This window comes from Salminus brasiliensis, chromosome 21 (assembly GCF_030463535.1).
Source record: "Salminus brasiliensis chromosome 21, fSalBra1.hap2, whole genome shotgun sequence".
NCBI classification, from domain to species: Eukaryota; Metazoa; Chordata; class Actinopteri; order Characiformes; family Bryconidae; genus Salminus; species Salminus brasiliensis.
Window position 1 is genome coordinate 12,482,935 of NC_132898.1, and position 12,417 is coordinate 12,495,351.

The following is a 12,417-nucleotide window of genomic DNA, read 5'->3' on the forward strand; positions in this document are numbered from 1 at the left end:
ATCTGTATGTTGTAATACAAGTGGCTATTAGCTTCATTAGTGATCCACTATTAGCTACGGGAATGGCTTTATTAGCCATGGAACTGGCTGAATATTTACTAGAAGCATAACAGAAGCCTACAGTAACTGGACAAACTCTGCCAGAGACAGATGACAAGTAACCATTTGTGTGTTTACACAGTAGTGTGTGTTGGGCTCTACAGTGTTCAGCCAGTAGGGGGAGCCCTTATACAATCTAGACGCAGAAGAGAGGAGGGGGGTGAAAAAAAAAAAGAAAAAAAAGAAAAAAGAAAAACCCAACACACCCAGCAATGCAAGCGAGAACATATGGGACTAAGAGAAGCGCCTTTATTGTTGGAGCCAGGCCACTCTACAAAGAAGCAGAGATGCTTACTGACAACAATGTGTTTCAGACTGTAGCTCCAAATCAACTCCACAAAGACCCCCCCCCACCCACCCCCCCATCCTCATCCTCCTCCTTTGCTGTTCCAGATTTCCAATGATCCGGAATGCCTCTGCCAGGTCTGAGACTGCTTTACAGAATGCTTCACATAATTAGCTTTAATGTATGCTGGTGTTATAGCTGCAGTGGCAACTTCGCCTCCACCAATTAATGCAGCGCAGGAGTCAGGGCGAGCGCCGTGATTGGCTGAAGCCACTCAGGGGAACTCATTACAGAAAAGCTATAGAGGAGAAAAACCTTGCTGGCAAAACTTCTGACACAGAGTTTGATCGCTGAGCCAGCGCAGGTCCGCATAGCTGGAAGGGCAATTCCACCCCCCCCCACCTCCCCAACCTAAATCACCTGAAACACTGCCTACAGTTCCAAATCAATCGCTTTAGGACAAAAAACAACAACAACAAAAACACACACGTGTGATAAAAACAGTTTAACAGATCATATCTCTTATGAATTTAATTTACATAATTACTTAAAGGGACACTATGTTTTATTAACTGTTTTAATAAACTGTTTAATTTGCAGTTATGCACAACTCCGTTCCCCTCAGCCTCATGGTTTTGACAGAACCCATGAATACATATTGCTTTCTTGTTGTCAGCACTGTTCTTTCACTACAACACCCAGCATCCAATGCACAAAGTTTGTTGATCCCCCTCAGGTGCTCAATCAATTCTGACTGCTGGCCACACCTTCAATATACATCAAAAAAGGTGGCTTTAGGAGCCTTTACAAAGGAAAATCTCTGCCGTACCACTGTATGAAGGTGAATCGGCATATTTATTATTTAATGTAGCCATGGTTCAAATTTTCATTTTGCCCGGCGTGCCTCTTACAATTCAATTACATAATGGACACATTTGACTTGCGTTCCACATAAGAACAAGTCCAAATCTGCACACAGCATAGCTAATAGTTAGCAGCACCCATCGTGACACTGTCAAGCCGTTGCAAAATCCCACTTGGGTCCTATGGTGGTCAGCAGGGCTGTACAGTTCACCATTTATCAATTAGTACTGCAATCGATCACTAACTAAACTGGCAACATTGCAATCGCATGTTTAAGCCCTCCAACCAAACCCATGCAGTGCTAGCAGCCACCTATGCATAAAGATAGTGATTCTCTGATGTACAGCAGACTAATGAGCCTCAGTAAACACACGCAGCATTCACCTGCACCCACCATGCAGTTCAGCCCACCACCCTGCTGCCATACGGTGTGTGAGCTAGTGTGTTTACTCTGTGCCGTGCAGCAAGTGCAGGATTTAATGACTGTTTACAGGCTGCAGTGACGTGTGTTGCACACACATACACACACACACACACACACACACACACACACACACACACACACACACACACACACACACACACACACACACACACACACACAGCTGTCAAAGCCCTGCCCAAGTGCTCACGAGACATGTGTGGGATTCACTGCTGGTAACGAACCCACAGGGAAAAAGCAGGAGAAACATTAAAACACAAACATAATGACCACATACTTTTGTCCACGGGGCTATATAGAACTGTTTGTTTATTTTCTTTAATCTACATAGAACCATCTATAAAAGGCTTTCCACCAATGTGCAGAACCATTAACCAGGCACAGCACAGTTCTTTGAGTTGACATGGCTCTCATTTCCTTCACTAAGGGTATCTTGAAGAGCCATCTTTTAAAGACTGTAGATCCATGGCTTTCAAATTAGGCTACCGGGAGCCCCAGGAGTCTGTGATGAATAGCCAGGGGGTCCACGATTTATTTCTGAGCCAAAAGAAACTACAGCCATAAAAAACAGGAGATTTGTCATGTCGCTACGCTTGATACACTATATGAACAAAAGGATTGGGGCACCTGCACATGCATTGATTCTTCTAAAATCAAGGGTATTAAAAAGTGTGTATCCTGCTTTTGTTGGAGTAACTGTCTCTACTGTCCAGAGAAGCAGGCTTTCTACTAAACTTTGCTGGAGCATTGCTGTGAGAATGTGATTGCATTTAGCAACAAGAATGTTAGTGAGGATGTTGGATGATCGCTACCCAATGCATCCCAAAAGTTCCGGAGAAGTGTGGAACAGTTCCACTGCTCCACAGCCCCTCTAGCCCAATCCTGGCATTAAGCATGGAGCCAATAAAATCATGTTCATCAAAGCAGAACCTTCTGTGAGTTTTCAGTGTGTACACCATTGTATAACAACTGTTTCTGCAGAGCTTTTTGTAAAACTGTGTTTTGTACAATATCTAGAAATTACTTTCGTGGCCAACAAGTTGTTGACCATTCCTGCTTAGCACTTGCATTGTTAAACAGGGCTCTGCTAGCTGAATGTCTGTATCACAGTAAATACAGCTTGGGCTGGAATGGGCTTAAAACAATGCGGTGTGCTGAAGGTTTGAAAAATAAAGTCTTAAACTACAGTGACACACAATATGCTTTTCTAAGCATATTAAGGATATGGTCAGAAGACTGACCAACTGCAGTGTAATTAGTCTGGTTCACTTGGATGAAGTGCAACAGGTTTGAATGAAAATCACTGTACTAAATATGAGAGTGTTTGGACGGTAATTAAAAATAAAATAAAGAAATCTGCCACTGTTGATTTTGTCTGAGATTGCGTCTATAGTGATGAATATTGTGTATCGTGAAAATGTCTTTAAATATCATGAGAAAATATTTTTACCACATCGCCCAGCCCTAGCGGGCAGTTTGCACAAATCAGTGCTAATAAGCTCCCTTTTAAGAAGATTAGCATTGTAGCTCCAGTGCGAAACAAATGAAGCAACTATGTCTTGAGTGATTAAGCACATCCAGAATAACAAGAAAACTGTTTATTCTGCTTATTTTTCCTTTTAAAAACTTTAACTTTAATGCTATACCGACAAAAAAGGGTGGGTTGGCCACTCTCAGATGCTAGAAAAGTTTTTTAGGTTTGCAAAAGGCAGTCAGTGGACCTGCATGGCTGCCAAAGCAACAAAAGAAAAGAAAAAAGGGCACTGGTGATGAGCAAAACATTGTAATAGTAAGACATGCTCGGTCAGCAGCGGCAAAGCACTTTATCAGGCTTCTTTAGGGCTGCCTGCCAGCTATTTGACGTGATGCATTTCAAGGCTCCTTTTTATTATTTATTTTGTTTTTTTTTTTTATTAACCGCGTGACACTCAGCAGCATATCAAAGCTTTCCAGACTCCACCGTTCTCAATTATGCTTACAATGACAAACCCCAAAACCACCATTTCAAAGGGGGAAAAGCCTGTCACTTACTGTACTTGCTTTCATGTTCATGCTTTCATTTGGTGACGTGAAAAAAAAGGCCTTCCGAGAGCTTAAATGAGAGAGAAACATGAAAAAGAAACAAGCTTTAAAAGGCAATTGTCTCTATTCGAACCCCTCCCTTAAGCACATGAGCCTTTGTTCTTGCCTTTTTAATGCATCACATTTGGAAAGATTCACGCAGGACGCAAGATTATGACTGATTGCGCGCAAGAGCGACTCTCGCTTATGCACTTTCTCCAAACTCTTTAAAACCACGAGCACGTTCCTGCAGGAGAAAACAGTGAGGTGCTGATGTTCCGCCCACTACCACTTCCTGTCTATTTTATGCATTATCTCCTTGACACCCATTATCGCCTCACATGAATGAATAATCTGCTATGAATATCTAATGCCTCCGTTCTCTCCGTAGGCATCGCTTCATTCATCACTCACCCTGGGTGTAGGGGAAGTCCAGTGGGCCGGTAAGGAGACAGACTTTAATAAACACAACACAAATGCTTGTCAGAGAGTAAATGGGTTTATATACACACAGGAAACGCATTATTAACTTCCTGACACTCTCCAGCACACGGGTATGTAAAGCCAACTTTGCGGGGTATTCTCTCTTCATTAATAGCAATATTGATAAATCACACAGTACACCATGACCAATGTAACCATAACCTTCACCAGAGAAACCAAAGAATCTTTTGGCCACAGTATCAAAATGTTCATGCTTTCCTGTCGTCATGGCGATATGTCTGATATTTAGGATATTATGCGGCCAGTGTATTGAAATGAATCCGAGTTTGGAGGGGAGTGGACCTGGGATCTGGGATGTTGAGCCTTCTGGTGGTGTTCAGCGAAACACTGATGAGGGGAGGCCTACCTGAAGACCCTTGTGAAGAGCTTGCAATATAGTGGGTGGTTAGTGTATGGATGATGGCGATGGGCTGGGTGTCTGTATTATTGTTGTGGGTTTCTTCTGTTCTTGTAGTATATCGCTATAGTATTGTATAATGTTTGTTGTAGGTTTGACTACTTGGTGGTTGAGACAATAGATCACGGACATAGTGTTACACTGCGCTTCTGGATCATTGTCAAGCCAGTATCAGACTGTAGCGGCTGAATGCAGCACAGTGACCTTTAAGTGTAAAGTATTTGTTAGGTGAGGTGGGCTTAACCCAGCAGAGCACAGATGGAGGGAAGTGCATAACAGATTACCCCGGTGAGGAGGTTATAATGTAGTGGGTCAATAGAATAGGCGTGAAGGGAACACACACACACACACACACACACACACACACACACACACACACACACACTAACAACTAAAACATACATTTTATTATTGATATATTTCATTACCATCATACACACATACCCTTCACCCCATCCCCCACCTCCCCCTTCGAGTCCTGTTAAAAACCTGTTCAGTGTTAAATCTGCTTTTCATTATGGTCAGGGTTGGGCAGATTGGCGTTTGGGGACGCTGCTGGGCGTGAAAGTGTCATATCATTCAACCCCCCTCAAATCAGCAGAAGGGTGGGGGACCACCCGACACCACCTGAACCCCATCCAAATAAAAAAAAAATAAAAAAAAAATAAAAAAAAAAAAAATCCCCCCACCCCCATCAACACATCTCCCACCAGCTCCATCTGTAACCAACACCCAGCAGTGCTGATCACTGCAGGACAAAAGGATGCTAGAGCTGCAACTAGCGATTATTTCTATTACTGATTACTCTATCGATTAATACTACATTAATCAACTCTTCTGCACCAAACTAACAAATCTTTTAAGAACAACATTAACCCGACAACTCTAATGAACTGAACAATAAAATGACTTTTGGATGAATCCATGTCTTTCAATAATCACTACAGCTATTAGATGTCTAATAGACACAAAACAGAAGCTATATCGCCCCCTATGTTTCCTGTAGTGTAATACAGTCTGTCAGAAGGACCATGTGGATCGTGCTTCTTTCTGTATTTTTAAGCCCACAATAAACAATAAGGCAATGTAGCCAACAAACGTCAGCCTGATGGCTACTACCACTGATTTTAGCCATGAGATGTACTTTGGTCCAGGGTTCTAGATAACACGTCACAGTGTTGCAAACCACATTAGCTTCTGTTACCTGTTAGCTATGTTAGCCGCGTAGCTCCAGTGCACGTCGAGGCTGATGGACAACATTTGTGATCAGGGAGAGAACTGTGTGCTTTAACCACAGCCCAGAAAAGATGGAAGGACTCTGCCTTGATGAATACAACAATACGTCATTCTCTCCTGCTGCAGGAATCTCCTCCATTCTCCATTAAAGCCCCTCATCTCTCACCCCTCTCTCCATTCCTCCTGCATAATTACGCTCATGGCTCTAAAGAACAGGCCCTTTATAAAACAGGCAGGAATTGTAAATGAGTGCGGATTGATTGGGCTCAGCGCGGGGTAATTGATCTCTCCTTCTTCTGTTAGCCCTGTGTCTCTCCACTACCGCCATGAATATTAAACACAGTGATAGGAGGATGAAAGCTGCTAAAGTTTGGCAGCTTAGAGACAGGGGGAGAGAGAGAGAGAGAGAGAGAGAGAGAGAGAGAGAGAGAGAGAGAGAGAGAGAATGAGAATGGGAGAGTGGAAGAGAAAGAAGAGAGAATGGGAAAGGGTGAGTGAGAGAGAAAAAGAAAGAAGAGAGAATGAGAGAGCGAAAGAGAAAGAAGAGACAATGAGAAAAGGTTGGGTAGCAGAGAAAGAGAATGGGAAAGGGTGAGAGAGAGAAAGAGAGAATAAAGAAGAGAGGATGAGAGAGAAAGAGAGAATAAAGAAGAGAGGATGAGAGAGAAAGAAGAGAATAAGAATAGAAGAGGATGAGAAAGGGTGAGCGAGAGAGAAAGGAGAATAAGAGAGAGAGAGAGAGAGAGAGAGAGAGAGAGAGAGAGAGAGAGAGAGAGAGAGAAAGAATAAGAATGGCAGAGCAAGGCAGAGAAAAGAGAATGAGAAAGGGAGAAAGAGAAAGAGAAAGAAAAAAGAATGAGAATGAGAGAAAGAGAAAGAAAAAAGAATGAGAATGGGAGAGAAAGAGGAGAGAATGAGACATAAGAGAGCAAGAGAAAGGGCGAGTGAGAGAGAGAAAGAGGAGAGAATAAGAATGGAAGAGTGAGAGGGAAAGAATATAGAATGAGACAGAAAGGGGAGGGAGCAGGAGAAAGAAAAGAAAGAGGGAGAAAGAAGAGAGGAAATAACGGAGAAGAAGCAAGGGAGTGATCAAAAAAATGGTAATAAAAAAGAATAGAAAAAAGCGTGCATGTGTGAGAGAGAGAGAGAGAGTGAGAGAGAGAGAGCGAGAGAAAGAGAGAGGGAATGAGATTTTTATCTGGATGTCAGTTCAGTTCAAATACACATCTGACTGCATTCTGCAGCAGCTGTTTGACTGGGTAGACGCGTGTCGCTGGTCTCGGGTTGTGCGTATTCCACTCTGCAGTGGTCAGAACTGCACTTCCCTGCACCTCTTATCTGCTCATACAAACTGCATTTATGTTGGACATTCACTCGTGACCATTTCCTGCTCTCTGTGGCCTAAATCTGTCAGCCTATCTATCCGAGAGGCTTTCAGAAAAAGACCAGCACAACAACACAAGCCTGCCTTCAAAGCCTTTCGCAATGCAGAAGAGATGGAGGGAGAGACACTTCACAGCATGTTATAGAATTTGACAACAGACATGTTGTAGTTTAGATTTTTTTTAATATATATAAAAAGATGTTCATTTGTTGATTTTTGCTGAAAACAAAAACTAGAAATCACACAGAAAAACAGCGTCTCTATATATGATCTAACTGACAAGTAATGATGGTACTCCATCCAATACTTTGGGATGCGATGGCGAGTTGAGTGGAGTGTTGAGGATGGGGAGTGATCATCAAACATCTTGACCTCACTAACGTTTTTCTTTCTAAATGTAATCAGATCCTCACAGCAACACTTCAAAATCTAGTAGAACACCTTCCCTGGACAGTACAGACAGTCACAAACAAAAGCAGGATAACCGCTTTCTTTAATACCCTTAATTTTGGAATGAGCAGGTGTCCGAATACGTGTAACCTATGGTTAACAGTACTGTCAGGTCCATAAGTATTTGGAAACTGACAAGTTTTAACTCAAAGGGTTTAACAAAAATACTGCATTAACGGTTTCGCAATCCTAGCAATTCTCTGCTGTATTTCAGATCCATCAGAGCTCTGCTGAATTTCAGCAAAATGCCAAAGAAACGCATCACATATGGACCAGGCTGTATGTCATACAGTGTCTTGACTTTAAACCCAGAAAGAAACTCCTGGGCTTGCAGAAAGGCTTCTTCCAAGGACAGTGTGTTCTAACACAGTGGAGTTTTAATAACAGGAGGTGAAAAGGCTAAAGCCATCACACCCTGATCTTCTCTTCTGGGAGTGTTCGAATTCCTCTCATGTTTTACACATGTGAATCAAAAACACTGAATTTCTGCCTCTTTGACACACATATTGAGCATCCCACAGCTTTAATGGCCCCAGGCACAGCGGGCCGCGATTACTTGCACGCCAAAAACAGTGAAAGTGAACACTGCGAAAATAAGCATCCCAGAAAACCTTTGAAAGAAAAGCATGCACACGCACACACAGGTTTGTCTTTATACAATGCCAGGACATGGAGTCCTAAACATGCCCTACATGTGTTCTGCATTGCACTGTGGTTATGTCTTAGTGCATGTGTGTGTTTTGGAAACTACAGCTTGCTATCACAGCTGACTGACAATACTATTACAATACTATTGTTACTTAGCAACAGGGAGAAGCACAGTCGGAAAAAAAAAAAAAGTACAGTAAATTTGAAAGAAAAAAAAAAAAGCCCCCACACATCTCTAAAGACAGTGTTCAGTGCTTAACGCCTAGATGAACAGCTCTACATATCCCTGCCCAAGTGCCTCTTTAGCACATTACTATCTGTACTATGTAATACAGTGAGATCTTTAGGACCACCTTTACGTTTTAGGGAGATTAGGATATCGGAGTGTACAACAGTACAATGTATGGTGTCCAGTTTGCAACGAGGTTTGGACCTCATGGTACGGTTCGATATGGTCCAAACAAAAACAAGACTACAGTTACTACGGCAGTACTTCTAAACCAATACATACATTACACATTTTTATGAACCTTATATAGATCATACATACGCTCTATAGGCAACTATATGCCATAGTGCCTTATACTAGGACCCAAAATAATACCTAAATGATTTATATACACATGTATATACATGCGCACACACACACACACACACACACACACACACACACACACACAATCTGCTGGAGGTAGAGGTGCAACAATAGGGCCTTTCTTGTCAGAAGTGACAGGGCTAAGTGAGGACTCGTACATTAACCACATCATGAGGGGTTTGCGGTTGTTTTGTTGGGAGACACTGGATGCCGAGCTGGCCAGATGGCTAATTGCCTGCTTTGAGAGGCAGAATGTGCTTCATTGTCATCGTGTTCAACCTGAGACACAAGGTCTATGTTTTCTGGTGTTTTCTCACATAAGTCCTCACAACAGCAGTTCTAAAACACCGAACGCCAGCATGGATGATAAAGGCGATTGGATATCAGTTCAGCCATGTAACTCCTCTGCTGCGTTCTCTTTACTGGCTTCCTGTAGCTGCCCGCATCAGATTCAAAACCCTGACGGTGGCCTGCAAAGCCAGGAAAGGATCAACTCCTCTGTACTTGATGGCAATGGTCCAAAGCCGATCAGTACTGAGAGCCCATCTAGCTTTAAGTTCGGCTCGGCTTGACCCACCATCCTTTAAGATTCACAGAAGACAAGCATCCAGGCTTTTTTCTGACCTGTGGCGTTATTAGAGGTATCTTTTGGATCCTAGTCTATACAAACTAGCTAAGAGTATTTTCTGAATAAACATTGAAGCACTTATCCTAGTCGACATTTTCATGATACGGGATGTTTACCATATTGTCCCCCCTCCCCACATAAATGCGGTACAGGGTTTGATCTGGACTGAATCCCAAATGGCTCTGTACTCCCTACATAACGCTCTATAAAGGTCATGAAACTGAAACAGCGGGCCAACAGGATTCAGCCCTCTTATTCTCATGAACAGAAGGTGTGGTAAGTAGAAAAGAATTCAGAGGAACTTTGTGTCACTGGGACCAGTCTAAAATCACAAACACTGCCAAACACTGGTCATATTTCCCTCAGCCCATTTAATATGGGGAAAATGCTCGGCTGTTTTCTCTCTAAAAGCTTCCACTTGACTTGCCTCTCTGTGGCTCCTGGCTATTTTACAAGTTTAATGATGTTTGTAATGCTTACATAATGGCATGTGACTACATTGTTAGTGAAGTTAGTCTCTGTTGATGGAGCCATTACTCACTGATAGAGCTTCACTATTGGCGTCTACTGCAAGAGAACAGGCATCTTGTGACTTGCTCTACAAGCGAAAACTGCATGTGCTGCTTTAAAATGGTTATGTTTGACATACACTGTGTATAAAAACAGATGACCCTGCCTTAAAGGAGAACAGTGCAAAGTAATAAGAATCTGGGATGTCCCTGTAGGGAAAATATAATAGGCTTTCTAATAACGCAATGCACACTTGGGTCTCGGTAAAGACATAGGAAAGAATTTGAGAGAAAGCTACATTAGGCAACAGTGGAAAAGTATTGCAAACATACTTCAAGGCTTTAGCTCTGCATCATTACTTTGGCTGGAAGAAGGCAGATAAACCTTGCCTGTAGAGATCTGCCTACTTTACAGAGCTTCGTTGTAATCCTAATGTACCAGGGCTGTGCACGGTTATTCGAATATGGGGCCACATCTAATCCACCGCATCAAGATCTTCAGCGCTGGCATGGACTAGCACTAAGGAAGGAACTGAACTCCGGAAGAAGGTAGATCAGCAGAAACATGGTTGGGTGGCCATGCTTTATTGACTCAATCTGGTGTCACCAAACCAAAATGACTGCACCTCAAGGTCATGGGGAAGATAGAAGGTGCTCCAGTATGAGGCAACATTAAGTGGCTGGTGGACGGCAAGGTCACTATGGCCATCAATTTTAGATGAGTGCTGACCAGTGCTGGGTGTGATGCATAAAATATGGAGACCCGGATAGGGGACAGGGCACAGTCTGGGCCCTAATGTAGCCTTGAACAGGGAGGCCATTTGGCACATTCAGGACTGAAAGGAACAGCATGGTCTAAAGAAATGTGATCTACAGACACGACCCAAAAGGTTTGTCATTTCGTTACGGCAAATATACTTTTGTCTTTACCGCAACACGTTTCCAGAACGTTACATCTCTGACTGACCAGTGACCATAAGCTGAATAGCTGGATGGTGGACTGCTTTGGAAAGTATACTGCTTCTGAAAAGACAGTCAGTACACATTAAATTATTCAGGAAGAACTGCTGAAAAATTTTCAAACGACAGGCCCCGGAATAGATACGATTCCTGGAAAAACAAAGAAATGGCAAATCCATTAATGCAGTCATAAACAATTTCAGCTGCACTAAGCTACAGAACAGATGTGTTTTAAGATTCTAAATGACGGGAATGAAAGAGGAAAACTGGCAGCAGCATCGAGATCACATTTGTCTGTTATTCCCGTTCATTCCCGTTCATGTGTCATACCTTCGCACAATGGAACATACAGTGAAACGAGATCCAATTATTCTGTGTAAGCGGAAACCGCTCTGAAATATTAACAGCAGCTAATTACAATACTGGCCTAGTGTCTGAGGGACAAGCAGAGGAAAGGTGATAGCTGACCCGACATAGGAAACTTTGAAGAGGCTGGTGTTCGGCACGTTTGTCATGGAGGAACCAATGGTACAAACAATAAACCACCTTGCCTTGATGTCACTGGCTCCCAAATCTAACTCTTTCACCGTAAAGTGCAAAAACTACCCTTTGAATGTTCATATTCTGTTCATCTACACCCAGAAAACATGCCCGTGTGGGGCCTCTATGTGTAGCTCAACTGGACTTCAGAAAGTTGTCAACAAGCTTCATGTTGGCCCCACATATGGATGCCTACCAAGGTCAGTGATGGGACCAGGAGGTGGGCTGTAATGATGGGGCCAATTTGGGTTGTTCCATAACACACGTACAGACCGACTCAGTCCATGCCCACCTGGAACACAACTAGCCCATGGGAGCAGTGGTATCTGTCAAGGGGTGGCAGCATGTGGACAGTCAGTTCTTAAAGGCAATATGTTGGAAGTAGAAAAATGGCCAAGCGAAAGAATCTCAGCCACTTTGACGAGGGCCAAATCGTGACTGTTTCACAGCTGCTCTTACTCTCTGAAAAACATTCATTCAAACAGTCATTCAGAAACAGCAGGTAATGAAAGGCCTGTTTGTAACAGGGAAGCTGTAGGTGTTAAGTTCTTGGAGGATGGTATTTTGAAGGATAGCACTGGTTATGCCTATTTCCACTATGGTACTACTGTGTTTGCTGGTGCAGTTTCATGCAGCTGCAAGTGGCTGATTGACTGAAAGCCCAGTCAGAGCAAGCAATCTTTTCCACTGAGTGAAACAAACATTTGTATAATTAGACGCAAATGGCCAGACTGTTCTAAAAATACCTGTTACCTTGCATAACAAAATTGTGCAGCAGTTCCCCATCCAGCAGAGAGACAGTGTATCAGTCTGA

The 12,417-nt window shown here is 42.9% G+C and overlaps 1 protein-coding gene across 6 annotated transcripts in view; it reads right to left on the reverse strand.

Annotated features, from left to right (window-relative positions):
• The window catches only part of iqsec1b (IQ motif and Sec7 domain ArfGEF 1b), a 286,544-nt gene that overhangs the window by 80,401 nt on the left and 193,726 nt on the right, over positions 1–12,417 (reverse strand). The gene's annotated exons all lie outside the window — the stretch shown is intronic.